This window comes from Prionailurus viverrinus, chromosome A2 (assembly GCF_022837055.1).
Source record: "Prionailurus viverrinus isolate Anna chromosome A2, UM_Priviv_1.0, whole genome shotgun sequence".
In the NCBI taxonomy this organism is placed as follows: Eukaryota; Metazoa; Chordata; class Mammalia; order Carnivora; family Felidae; genus Prionailurus; species Prionailurus viverrinus.
In genome coordinates this window covers 92,264,665-92,279,520 of record NC_062562.1, presented here as the reverse complement: position 1 = coordinate 92,279,520, position 14,856 = coordinate 92,264,665, and the positions used below count along the sequence as shown (strand labels likewise).

The 14,856-nt window shown below is 38.6% G+C and overlaps 1 protein-coding gene across 13 annotated transcripts in view; it reads right to left on the bottom strand.

Moving 5' to 3' along the window:
* Positions 1-14,856, bottom strand: part of ADAM22 (ADAM metallopeptidase domain 22) — a 242,575-nt gene that overhangs the window by 86,269 nt on the left and 141,450 nt on the right. The gene's annotated exons all lie outside the window — the stretch shown is intronic.

Below are 14,856 nucleotides of genomic sequence, written 5' to 3'. Positions count from 1 at the left end.
TTCCCAGGAAGCTGTCTGGGTGGGGTTTGAAATTCCAAACTTTCTTCTAGCAGCTGGTTACATTAACTAAAATCCCATAAGACTCATTTCTTTGGATTAAACGTTCCTGGAAAAGGTAATAGGATAAATCCTCTGCCATCTCAGGGTTTGGTGCCTCAGTCTTCAAATACCTGCCACTCAGAGCATAGTCTAGAAACCAGTAGCACTAACACCCCCAGGAGCTGGTTAGAAATGCAGTTTCAAACTCCAGCCCCAACCTACGTACTTATTATAATCGGCATTTTAACAAGGCCCCTGTTGATCCATATGCACATTAAAATTTGAGAACCATTGTTCTAAATGGCCTCTTCCATTCCTCCACTAATCTCCTATTTCTTCAGAAGCTGAAAGCTGCTACTTCAACTGATCCACTGAGATGTGAAAGAATGAAATCAGAAGGACTTGAAGAATGGATGGTTTAAAGGGGCAAATGCTACCTGCCTTATAGTCTGACTTTAGGACTAATCCTACCTCAAATATTCAGTACTTGACAAGTAGAGGGGAGAGAACAGAAAGACACAGGATGTAACAAGCCTGAAGACATTTTCTGCACTGGAATCCCAAGGAAGGCAGCTGGGCCTGTAACTTCTGCTCCTCGTGAGATAATCCTACAGGATCTGGGGGACCTCAGCTGCAGTGAGGGGGCAGAGAATAGGCACTGGAGCTAGTCTGCCTAATCCTGTGACATCACCAAATCTCCAAAGGAGTCACTGAGCATCATGAACTGAGGAATGCAGTTGGATTTGATGGACGGTAAGAACGGGGGGTACTTCACCTATAAGCCTGGCAGGGGGTATAACCCAATAGGCCACAGACTGTATTTCTGTCCTAGGAAATACAGACAGACACCAACTTTCTGCATAGGGCTGGTCTGGTGTAGATGCTAACTGCATGAGCTATCAGCTCCTTCATTTACTGGCTGTGTGACCTCAGGCAAGTTACAGGCCATCTGGCAAATGTGGGCAACAATTTCAGAGGGGTGTTCAGACCATTAAAGAGGTAAAATGCAGAAAGGGCTTAGAATAATGCTTGCCACTTAATAAGCACTTAATAAATGCTTGCTACTGTTATAATTACTGTGTGTCAATTATTCAATGTGCATACACAATCACCTTAAATCCCTACATCAATCCTATAAAGAAATATTGCTCCCTCTGTTCTACACAGGAGGTCACAACCTTAAGAGTGAAGGTTGTCCACCTGGGAAGTTGCGAAGTAGAGATGCAAACTTTATGTGAATGTGTAAATGCAAGCCCTGTGTCATTTCCCCTACACTACTTATGAGTTGAGCCTAGAACCTGTAGGGTGTCTAGTGAAAACCTAACCTTTCCCCCAGGCTGCTTCTTTAGGGGTTTTGTTTGTTTTAATTTATTTTTTGAGTAGAGCTAGGAGTACATTTAACAGAGTTTAAAATATCTTCTGTTGTGAATTATCCATAACATTAGATTGTAAATTAGAACTCACTATGTTTCAAAAGACCTTGTTTTCCTGGAAACATCTAATTGGACCAACAACACTCTAGCTTTCTACTCAACAGACAAGAGGGGCCAAGAGTCAATGGGGTCACCTGGATACAGAGATAATTCTATCTAAAAATGTTTCCCTCTATTGGATAGTTACTAAATAACCCCATCAGATCTCTTTCTGAAGTCTAAGACTGTAGTGAAGAGCAGATATAAAGATAGTAGAAACAGGTGGCTCAGTTGGTTGAGCATCCAGCTCTTAGTTTCTGCTCATGTCATGATCTCACAGTTTGTGGGTTTGAGCCTCGTGTCAGGCTCTTTGCCAACAATGCAGGGCCTGCTTGGACTTCTCTATCTCCCTCTCTCTCTACCCCTCCCCTGTGCTCTCTCTCTCTCTCAAAAAAAAAACAAAAAAAAAAACAAAAAAAAAAACTTAAAAAAAAAAGCAGAAACAAAAAAGATAATCACAAGAATTATGGTATCAAATTAGGGAACAATGGAAGTTGACAAGTCACTGTACGTGGGGAAAATATGTCAGAGGCAAAGGCACATAAGAAATCTTTCATAAACTACTAAAGTTTTCTTTAAAATGCCAACTCTGGAAACATGTTATAGTAAATCATAAAAAAAAAAAAAGAATTCATGTTTTAAAACAATCTTCCAATATACTGGGACTAAATAGATGATTAGATAATGGAAAACAATCTTTTACTAATTTCTGATTCTGAAAAATAGGAGTCAATCCAAAAACAGCATATGATTGAGACCCATCTGCACAAAAGCCTAACACTGCAAATGAAGCGAAGAGCTCAATATGGTTGACTCATTATCAAATGTTTCCATGACACTTCAAGAGAAGCACAAACAACAGGGGGTAAAATCTCTTCAATTGGGCTATTTACAATTCCTATCCTGAGGCTCTTCACTGATGGTACATGCAATTCTTCTAAATACTGATGAGAATTAATTTCTGTGTTGTGATTTTTTAAGGGATTATTAACCAGATAGCAATAGTTATTAAAATAAGAACTAAAGCAATGAAGTTTTACATTGAAATTATTAATTTATTATTAAAAGAAATAAAATAAGTATTGCTTCTCAGCCTTTTGGGTAAGATCAAGTGTAAAATACATAAAATAAATTTAATAGATTTTGAGTTTTTACGTAACTTTTTATCCAGTATTTTATTTATTTTTTGTTTACCCAGTATTTAAAAATAAAAACATGCTTACAGAAAAATTCTAAGAATTCAGGAGGTACATGACAAAGAGTAAAAAAATATCTCCTTCATAAACACTGTCCAGGCTATAGATGACTCCTAAAAAGTAAGCATGTTTGGCAGATTTTGTGTGCTGTATCAGGAATGGTCTGTATGGTATATTTAAGGAAATACCTAAATACACAGATATCTATTTCAGTGCACAAATGGGTTGTACACTGGGCACACTGTTCTGCCACTTAATTTTTTTCCTTTAAGTTAACCTTGACATCTTTGTGTATCAATATCTCATTCTTCCAGTGATGGCATAATATTCCATTAGAGGGGTGAACCATGATTTATTTAAATAGTCCTGTACTAACAGACATTTAGATTATTTCCATATTTGTTTGTTGTCATAAACAACATTGCAAACATCCTTTAACATATTTTGTGCAATTCTGTCGCTATGTCTGTAGAACACATTACTAAATGTGGATCTGGCAGGTCAAAAAATATGTGCATTTTAAATTTAAAAAAATACTTTAAGAAGCAAATAAAATTGTGTATCTTTGCACTTGTATCTTAAAAGAGGCACTCCATTTGAAAATAAAAACAGTATACTGCAAAAAAGATGACTCCTTAAGCCAACTTTCTCGAGTATTATCAATTATAAAAGTTCTCCATATCTTCATACAACTTTCTTGAGGAACCAGATGCTTTATGAAAGTAGGTATTATAAATAATAATCTAAGACAGATGTAGGAAAAGAAAAAAGCCAGCAGCACATCCTAATAGAGTTCGGCTCTTTATCCGACTGCCAGTCAGAGCTTAATTCCTTAAAGTCTCTTTTGTTCCAGAAATAAATCCACTGTCACTGAAACTTTCTTCGTACTCCTGGATTTAGTAACACAATCATAATAGTACAGATGTTTATTTTTAGCTAATTAGTTATAGCTAAAAAAAATTACCCACCTCTATAAAAATGAAATGTATGATAGCTCCATTGGTTTACTTCCCCCTGGACAACAGGCTTGTTGTAATTTTTATTCTAGGGAAGTCAAAATAATCACTTACTTGCAATATTCAAAGACAAACCACATTTTTATTAAATAGCCAGAAAGATCTCAAAACAGAAACAGAGTTTATTATAAATACGATAAACTGAAAGCACTAAGGAAGTTACACAGACTGGGATACAAAACTATAAAAATCCAATAAAGGGAACCAATTGGAGCGCAGCACCAAGGCCACAGTCATTTGCCCTCCATTCAGACCCTCAAAGGAAATTCTGCAACTTTCATCAGTTCCAAGAGGAGGGGAGCCAGGGTTACCTCCTCTAAAGAGCCTTCTCTGAATCCCTCCTCTTCACAAATTACTCTTCCTAAACCTCTTTGAATTTTCATATATTTTCAGGTCTGTACTCCACGTCATTACTATGTCCCCCACTAGACCATGGTGTCTATGTTTATATCTCCAAGTGTGCTGTTAGAAAACTGCGAATCTCAAGTTTCCTCATCAATAAAATGGGGATAATATCTACCCACACTGCTTCACAGACATATGCGAAGGATTCCAGGAGATAACAAATTAAAGTCCACTGTAAACTGCTATATAAATAGGTGAGAGGTGCAGTCGGGGAATATTTACTCAATGAAAGATTCTATCATGCCCCTTGAGCTAGGATTCTGTTAATTTATTGTCAAGACGAACAATTCAGGGCATTAATTAATAGGAATACACCAGAACAGTGGTTCTCAATCTTGGCTGCATATCAGAATCACCTGGGGAGGTTTTAAAATCCCATTGGGGCGCCTGGGTGGCTCAGTTAAGCGACTGATTCATGGCTCAGGCCATGATCTCCTGGTACCTGAGTTTGAGCCCTGAACCACATTCTGTGCTGACAGGGCAGAGCCTGGAGCCTGCTTTGGATTCTTTGTCTCCTTCTCTTTGCCCCTCCCTCCCCCCATGCACTCTGTCTCTCTCTCTCTTTCTCTCTCTCTCTCTCAAAAATAAACACTAAAAAAAATTTTTTTAGGGGCATCTGGGTGGCTCAGTCGGTTAACCGTGTGACTTCAGCTCAGGTCATGATTTCATGGTCTGTGAGTTCGAGCCCCGCATCAGGCTCTGTGCTGACAGGGCAGAGCCTGGAGCCTGCTTTGGATTCTGTGTCTCCCCCTCTTTCTACCCCTCCCCTGCTCATGCTCTGTCTCTCTCTAAAAAATAAACAAACATTAAAAAAAATTTTTTTTAGTCCCAATGCCCAGGCCATACTCCAAATCAATTAAGCCGTAATCTCTGGAGACAGGGCCTAGTCATCAGCAACTTTATAAATGTTCTCAGTGATCAATGAAGCTGCAGTAGTTGAGAAGCCCTGCACTGGAGAACAGTTGCTCAGGAGCAGTGGTTCCCAAAACTATTCCCCAAAGCAAAGCCTCACTGTGATAGGCTTTGTGAACCAAATGATTCCCAGGCCTTTCCTCAGACCTACTGAAGCAGAATGTCCAAGGAGGCAGGGCTCTAGGTTTTTTAGAATTGCAAAAAGTTCCCCAGGTGGTTTTGAATATTGTTTTTGGAATTACTAACCTAAAAATACTCAACCCAATAGGAAATCATCCCCATGTAGGCACATGGGTGGCTCAGTCAGCTGAGCATCCAACTCATGGTTTCAGCTCAGGTCATGATCTCATGGTTCACAGGTTTGAGCCCTAAGTCAGGCTTCATGCTGACAGTGTGCAGCCTACTTGAAATTCTCCCTCTCTCTCTCTCTCTGCCCTAACCTCCCCACCACCCAGCTCACACTCTACTCCTGCTCTCTCAAAATAAACTTAAAAAAAGCAGTTTCCATCACAATAACATGTACTTGTTAGAAATACAAGTTCCTGGGGCCCCTGGGTGGCTTAGTCAGTTGGGCCTCTGACTCTTGATTTTGGCTCAGGTCATGATCTCATGATTCCTGGGTTCGAACTCCACATCAGGCTCTGCAATGACAGCGTGGAGCCTGCTTAGGATTCTTCCTTTCTTTCTCTCTGTCCCCCCACCCGACTCATGCTGTCTCTCTCTCACATGAAATAAATAAATAAATAAATAAATAAATAAATAAACAAACAAACAAATAAATGAAAGAAAGAAAGAGAAGGAAGGAAGGAAGGAAGGAAGGAAGGAAGGAAGGAAGGAAGGGAAGGAAGGAAGGAAGGAAGGAAGGAAGGAAGGAAGAAAGAAAGAAAGAAAGAAAGAAAGAAAGAAAGAAATTCTCAAGCCTCACCCTAGACTTAATCCAATCCGACGGTCTGGGGATGTGTTTTTGCCAACCCGCCAGCTGACTTCAATGCACTCTAGACTTTGAGAACAACTGCTTTACACCACACCTGTCCTCAGAGCCCCTCACTGCTGAGCTCCCTGAAATCGTACACTAGTTCCTCAGCAGATTCTTAATGAAGCAGAAAGGACGTAAACAGCCACAGCTCTTCTCCACTCCTTTTCCTGCTTTCCCCAGAGCAGCCGGCTTTGTAAGAAACAATATGGAAGGTTAAAAGTGAGCCAAGAATATGTGAGAGTTCTACTGTGGACAGAGTCATGAAAAGCAGCACTACTTTTTGTAGGTGAGGTGCTGGTAAGTAGGATGCTTTGGCCTGCATTACAAAACCCAGAGTGATGAATTGTCCTGGTTAGATTAAGATCAAGGGGGCCTCACAGGATGCAAGTTATTCAGTGCTACATCCATGAAAACCACAGGAAAATAAAGATGATGTGGTCACCATAAAAGGGACATGGCCCAGTGGAGACACTACCAGATCAAATTGTCAACCTGGAAACCCTTGTGTTCCTGCTCTGCTCCCTGGGTCATAGCCCTCTCCCTGTCCATGGGTACCAGTTCCAGGACCAGCCTTCTGCCTTGCAGATCAGGGCTTATTCCAGTCATCCTTCTCTATGGGTGAGATCTCTGCTTACTCTAGCACAGTGGTTCTGAGCCTTAGACACACATTAATATCACAGGGAAAGCTTTTAAAACAATACCAAGCCTCACTTCATACCAGTTATATTAGAATCTCTACAGGTGGGACCTGGCATTTTTAAAATCTATCCAGATGATTCCAATATGCTGCCATGGTTGAGAAGCTATGCTCTAGCCAATACCCCTTTGCAAGAACTGAAGCCCTGCTGTTGAACTTTACTGTATACTAGATTCCTCCCAGGCATGTACACTGCCCAGACTTCTGTTTGTGGCCACGCGGCTGAAATCTATTCCACCAGGTGCTTGCCTACAATAACCTATTTCCAATTTCCTCTTGAGTAGTATCAACATGAGGAACCCACCCTTTTCTTACCTTTACCCTCCCTCCCAATGGTGACAAATGGTGCTTTCAGTCATTATTCAGTCAGGAGTATACCACATCTCCCTAGTGCCATCTGCATCAAGGAAATTCCTAGAAAAGCAAAATCTTATTATGTTGGAGAGGATCTACCAACCCACCCGGATTAAAATTCATAATTTGGGATTACAAAGAATCAGAGCAGATTCGCAGAAGTGACATAGGCTAAACACCTCTTCAGGTACAAAGTATAAGAGTATTTGATTCTACAGGCTCTCAAAGAAAAGTGAAGAGAAAGATAATCTCATCTCATTTTACAGTAAGTAAAAATTAAAGAACACTACCACATGGTGGTCCCCAAATGCCAATAATCCATGGGTCTATACTAATGCAGGTCAAAATCTCTACCAGTTCATGCCAAAATGAGAAAAATAATTACAATGTTGTCAGTTTTTCATAAAGCTAAATGTACTTAATTTTTATATAACTTCCTGTTGTTTTGAGATTAGTCCATTCCTTCCCTTTGATTACTAAACTTAAGCATTTTTAAATTTTTTAAAAAATCTTTATTTTCAGGGTAATTTTAGACACAAAAAAGTTGCAAAGATGGTGCCCAGAGTTCTAGAATACCTAATCACCCAGTTTCTCCCACTGTTAACATCTTACATTACCTGAGTACATTTGTAAAAACTAAGAAACTGACCTCAGTACATTACTATTTAATAGACTTTGAGCACTGAGATTTTACCAGTGTTTCCACTAATTTCCTCTTTCTGTTCCAGGATCTAACCCAGGGTACTATACTGCATTAGTTGTCATACTCATTTTCTGTGAATTGGTGACAATAGCAAATAGAATTTAAGTAATATGAAAGGGTTGTTTCCTATACAGTGAAAATTAAAAGACTGGCAATCCTATAATCATCTCCATAATTTGTTTTGTTAGTATGCTGGGCTATATAATATAACTCTAGGATGAGTAGTATAAGTGAATACTTCCTAGGCTTTAACTTCATTCACACTATAAGTTTTCAAAAGATTTTTTTAACACCCTTATGTAATCAGTTTAATTTAGGTGACTGGTTAAAAATATATATATTTTTTTAATTTTTTTTTCAACGTTTATTTATTTTTGGGACAGAGAGAGACAGAGCATGAACGGGGGAGGGGCAGAGAGAGAGGGAGACACAGAAACAGAAACAGGCTCCAGGCTCTGAGCCATCAGCCCAGAGCCCGACGTGGGGCTCGAACTCACGGACCGCGAGATCGTGACCTGGCTGAAGTCGGACGCTTAAACGACTGCGCCACCCAGGCGCCCCAAAAATATATTTTTTAAAATAACCCATGGACACAAATTCTAAAAGATTAGTCAATAACACTTTGCTATAATAAAAATCTAGGACCCTTTGTTTTCTGTGATTGTTCTGGACTATCCTTTCAAGGATGTTCATATACTGGACGGCCTTGAAAGATAGAGATATCTCCCTCTAGAGCAAAAAGCTAAACATGTTTACTTCCTTTTTTTTTTTATATTTACTTATTTTTGAGAGACAGAGAGAGACAGAGCGTGAGCAAGGGAGGGGCAGAGAGAGAGAGAGAGAGAGAGAGAGAGAGAGAGAGAGAATCAAAAGCAGGCTCCAGGCTCTGAGCTGTCAGGAGAGAGCCTGACACAGGGTTCGAACCCATGAACTGTGAGATCATGACCTGAGCTGAAGTTGGACGCTTAACTGATTGAGCCACCCAGGTGCCCCTGCTTCCTATTACAAAAGATCTAGGTTTCCTAAATTCAGAATTTCTCTCTAGTAACATGACACACCATGTGTGCAGGTGTCACCCAGTCCCTCTGTTAGCCCCTGGGAATTAAGGCTCAAGACACAAATAAAAGAAAATGTTGATGTTCTGGCTATTGCTATTGCTATGAGATATAAAGTCCTTTGTCTCTGACCCAGGATCTCCTCTCTTCTGCTAGCACAGATGAAATTGCAGCAGGCTAACTTGTTAAACTGAAAGTAGGATAAAATCTCAGACCTTCAGAGTTCTGGAAATTGGGATTTCCATCTTTCTCTGAAGGTTAGGAGATTTGCTAACAGTGAGCCTTAGTCCCATACTTCCATCTTCCTGTAGGACAAAAATCAGCTGAAGATGAAAAAGGCACACATTGCCCATTTTATCACAGCTAGCCACTCTCTCATTTATACTACTGGTTGATACCTTTGGATATTTGTGCTTGCCACCCTATTCCATGGTATGGTTATCTAAGCAGCAACCAAATTACAGGCTTACTCCAACATCTGGAGCTAATGTGTCATTCAAAATTTGTGCACTGTTTTAATATTCACTGATAAGCACTAGTGCTAAGCACTGCAGCAACATCATTAATCAAAAAACATTTTAAAAACTAATAGATAAATCTAGCTGACTAAAAAGAGAATTATTTCATTTAAAGATTACATGGTTCCTGTTCAAGAGAAAAAGATGTATATTATTGTAGCAAAAGTTACTACAAGAAAGGAAAAAAGAGAACTAGAAAGTCACTGGATATAAATAAAGGTGATAAGGGAAGAGTCTTATTGGAAGGTGGTGAACATCACAGAAAATGAGGGCCATAACTTTCTTACGAGCTCTCAGGTTTAAAAAAAAAAATCCCACTAGGGACCTAGTGAACTTAAAATCTATTTTTATCGTTGTGCAGGAGTCTTTCCTTATACTGATTTCCCCTGGGTAGTGTCAGTTAAGGAAAATGAAGTATGAAAACTATGATAAGTTCCCAGGAGTTCCAGCTCACAAGTACCCTAAGTGAACAATTGGTAGTCTTTTGGGATACAATGCATTTCCAAAATGTACAGACTTAGTTCTTTCTCCTCTTGGATATTGGTCCAGGCACCTCCAGCACATATTCTAAATGTTTTTACATTAGTTATAATCAAAATGCCTTCTGTATTAGTTTCCCAGGTTGGCCATAACAAATTACCAAATTACCTGGGTGGCTTAAAATGGAAATGTATACTCTCACAGCACTGGAGGCTAGGAGTCTGAAATCAAGGTGTTAGCAGAGCCATGCTCCTTATGAAGACCCTTGGAAAGAATCCCCCTTGTTTCTCCCTAAGTTCCTGTGGTTGCCAAGAATCCTCTATGTTCCCTGACTCATACACACATCCTCCAGCCTCTGCGTTGTCTTCACATTGTGTTTATGTCTCTAAGTTTCCCTCTTTTTTTTTAAATTTATTTAAGTTTTTATTTATTTATTTTTAAGAGAGAGAAAGCACGGGGGGGGGGGGGGAGGCAGGCAGAAAGAGAGGGAGAGAGAGAGAATCCCAAGCAGGCTCTGCACTCTCAGCCCAGAGACCGTGTGGGTCTCGAACCCACAAACTGAACCTGAACTGAAGTCCAAGGCTTAACAGATTGAGCCACCCAGGGGCCCCTAAGCTTCCCTCTTATAAGGACACCAGCAATGTGATTATGGACCTCTTTGTAATTTGATTATAATCTGAAAAGATCCTATTTGCAGAAAAAAGGTCACATTCACAGATAACAGGCACATGAATTTTGAAGGTACACTCACTATTCAACACAGTACAACTTCTCATCAAGTGAATGTTTAGATTTCTAAATCCAGGGATTTTGCTTCTAAGAAGATTGGCTCAATGGAATAAACTGGAGGCGTCCAGCTTCATTCATTTAATAAGATTAAAATGTATCCTAATTACCTCTAGCCAGCCATTCTAGTTTCCCATAACTTCATTTAAAAATGCTCACCATTATTTTTACACAAATAATATGGTAAATCTGACCTTCAGTTCCCTTATTAAGTCAAACAGAGCTTCCCAAATTGCTTATTTTTAACCAGAAAATAGGCAAGAGAAATTATTTTTCAGCTGTCAGGTAATTATGACACTCATCAATATAACAATGTCTTCTTAGACTGCTAAAAAAATATTCAGTTCCCACAAAGTGCTCCTCTGCAACAAATTACTGTAATACAGACAGGGTACTTATCAGGTACTGTGAGATGCACTTCTAAATTGGGAGAATGGAAAATCAATGTGGACCACATACAGTGACTATATAATTACAAACTCATGAAATTATAACTCTTTCCAGGAAATTATTACATCATTGTATCTTTTTAAAATAACAGAAGTTTAAATCAATTGCTCTATATGAATTTTTTAGCATAAGAGATGTATATTATCTAAAACTTTATTCTGTAGTTGATGTTTGAACATTAACATTGAGAAATATAACTGATTAGGAGATAGTTCTGCAAAAAGAAAGCATATGTGGCATCCCTAAAATGAAGAAAAAGATTATGTTACATCTGAAAAGAAGACTTTTGTTGTTGTTTTCTTGTCCTTCCCCCCCCCCCCCCCCAACTAAGAAAAATGAGGGTCTGGAGTAAGGAGAAAAAGGACTTTTTCCCTCACTTCTACCATGAATTTATCCTCGTTTATTTTCATTTCCATTCTATCATTCTCCCTCTACTCCTTTTCTGAAGAAGTAAGGATAAGCAGCATCCTTTTTCCCTCTTATACCTTGAGTCTCAAACACTTGAGCTCAAGAACTCAACACCAGCATTCAGCATTCCCTCCCTGGATGATTGTGAATTAGCTCAGGGCGGATTTAAACGCACATACAAAAAACTGACTTTCTAAGGAGGAACTTCTTAAGCAATGTCCTTCAGAGAGACAAACTGGTATATTTAAGGCTGTATCTGATGAAAAGTGAAATTAAGTTTGGAAAAGTAAGTGTTGTTGTTTTTTGGTTTTCCCCCAGCAACTGTTTCTGTGGACACAGGTTGGTCATTTGCCATGTTTTTGTTGCTTATTTTCTTGTAAAATGAAAGTGGGAGTTGAATTACATATGATTTGTAATCTATTTTTTATTATTGTTTTATGTTTGTTTTTGTAATTTACTTTTAAAAAATCAAAAGTTACCAACTTTTTTCTTTTAAATACCAGGCCAACTTCCAAAAATTCAGTATTTTATATACAGCACTTAGCATAAAGCAATAAAATTGAAAACCAATAACATAAGATTGGAAATGTTTTTAATGTTTAATACAAAATTTTTAAACAATTTAAAAATTGTTTCTAAAATCTAAATAATTTCTCAGTCAACTGAAGGTTGATGGGTGTGGGGGCTGGGGGGGGTGGGGAAATGAGTGATGGGCATTGAGGAGGGCACTTGTTGGGATGAGCACTGGGTGATGTATGTAAGTGATAAATCACAGGAATCTACCACTGAAGCCAAGACTACACTGTATGTTAGCTAACTTGAGAATAAATTAAAAATAAAAATAAAAATAATAAATAAATAAATAAATAAATAAATAAATAAATAAATAAATTGTGAGTCATATAAAAGTCATGGTATAGGGGCACCTGGGTGGCTCAGTCAGTTAAGCATTCCAACTCTTAATTTCGGCTCAAGTCATGATCTACGGGTTTGTGAGATTGAGCCTCACCTCGGGCTCTGCACTGACCGTGCAGAGCCTGCTTGGTATTATCTCTCTACCTCTCTCTCTCTGCCCCTCCCCTGCTTGTGTGTGCTCTCTCTCCAAATAAGTAAATGAATAAATTTTTTTAAAAAGTCATGGTTATAAATTACGGAAAAAATGTATATGGACAACAAAAAAAATGTAGGTATCAGAACTTCATGAATACTGCTAAAATAGTACTTAAGAGTAAATTTTACATTCCTAGATGCTTACAGAAAATAGGACTGATAATGAATCAGCTAAACATTTAACTCAATGAGTTATGAAAAGAACAAAGAGAAGTGCTTTTTTTTTTTTTTTTTTTTATTTTTTTTTTTTTTATTTTTTTTTCTGAAATTTATTGACAAATTGGTTTCCATACAACACCCAGTGCTCATCCCAAAAGGTGCCCTCCTCAATACCCATCACCCACCCTCTCCTCCCTCCCACCCCCCATCAACCCTCAGTTTGTTCTCAGTTTTTAACAGTCTCTTATGCTTTGGCTCTCTCCCTTTCTAACCTCTTTTTTTTTTTTTTCCTTCCCCTCCCCCATGGGTTCCTGTTAGGTTTCTCAGGATCCACATAAGAGTGAGACCATATGGTATCTGTCTTTCTCTGTATGGCTTATTTCACTTAGCATCACACTCTCCAGTTCCATCCACGTTGCTACAAAAGGCCATATTTCATTTTTTCTCATTGCCATGTAATATTCCATTGTGTATATAAACCACAATTTCTTTATCCATTCATCAGTTGATGGACATTTAGGCTCTTTCCATAATTTGGCTATTGTTGAGAGTGCTGCTATGAACATTGGGGTACAAGTGGCCCTATGCATCAGTGCTCCTGTATCCCTTGGATAAATTCCTAGCAGTGCTATTGCTGGGTCATAGGGTAGGTCTATTTTTAATTTTCTGAGGAACCTCCACACTGCTTTCCAGAGCGGCTGCACCAATTTGCATTCCCACCAACAGTGCAAGAGGGTTCCTGTTTCTCCACATCCTCTCCAGCATCTATAGTCTCCTGATTTGTTCATTTTGGCCACTCTGACTGGCGTGAGGTGATACCTGAGTGTGGTTTTGATTTGTATTTCCCTGATAAGGAGCGACGCTGAGAAGTGCTTTTAAAGTAAAAGCAGTAAACATTAATAACAAAAGTAAAGCTGATTCTTTGAAAAAATGTTTTAAAAAAAGTTTCAGGATTGATCAAGTAAAAGAGTAAAGGCATAAACAAATGGAAATAAAATAGGAGACACAACAATATAGAATTCAATTTTAAAAACCTTGAGAAGATTTGAAACAAATATAGCAAAATACTAACATGTTAAGTGTACACATGGATATGTTAGAATATATGCAATTTTTAATGTTTTAAGTATTTCAAAATTATAGGAATATCACAGGTCAGCTGCTGATAGCTTATGATTTTCAATTTAAAATTGACTTAGAAGTGGCTCTAAAATACTTTGGAAAGGAAACACATGGATGTGAGCCTCAGCACAGGTGATGAACTTAGCACTAGGTGAGCAGATGTGAGGTTCACAATCTGGTTCTTGGTGTTCCTGTTTATAGTTACTGCATCCTTTTATGGCAGGGGGAGAAACAGGATCTCTCACACCTGTCCAAACTGGACTTCACCCCACACAGTGTTGGGTGAATAGGAGCAACTACCCTATTTCCTAATGATGGGCTTAATTCATTCACTTATTTTTTTTGTTCAACAGATATTTATTGTCTTCTAGGCACACAACATGCTGAAGGCTAGGTACACACTACAAGTTTCCACAGGAGCTTACTCTTGGAGTAACTTCTCATGGAATGTACAGTCTAGGGGCACAGACAATTGTTTTATTGTGAAGCAGAGTGTGAAGGATAGCTTTTGTTGATCCGGCTGTGCCTCCTGTGCCCTCAGTAGGATCAGAAACTGGCAGGAAGAATGGGCAGAAGCCACCAAAGGCCTAGCTAGAAATTCTTTACAAACTGTCACTCTACCTTAATAATAATAATATCAAAACTGATATTTATGGAGCACTTTCTCTACCCAAAGCTCTGGGCTACATGTTTGTCTTACTCATTTCATAGATGAGGAAAATGAACAAAGAAGGAATAAGGACTGTCCAAGGTCCTACAAATACAAATTGGCAGAGTCAGGATATGAATTTAGGACTGTCTAGCCTTAATGAGACTGTCAGTCTTTAAGCTTTACTGCTTCCAAACTACAGACCCGTTCTGGACTTTGAAACAAAAGAAGTGCTTAATTACATCTGTTAACACTACTCAAGAAAAATTGAAAAAAAAATTGTTTTTTAATCAGAAAAGTAGCATGAAAAAGCTCAAGAAGATAGCGCTTACTCTGCACAAAAATCTAA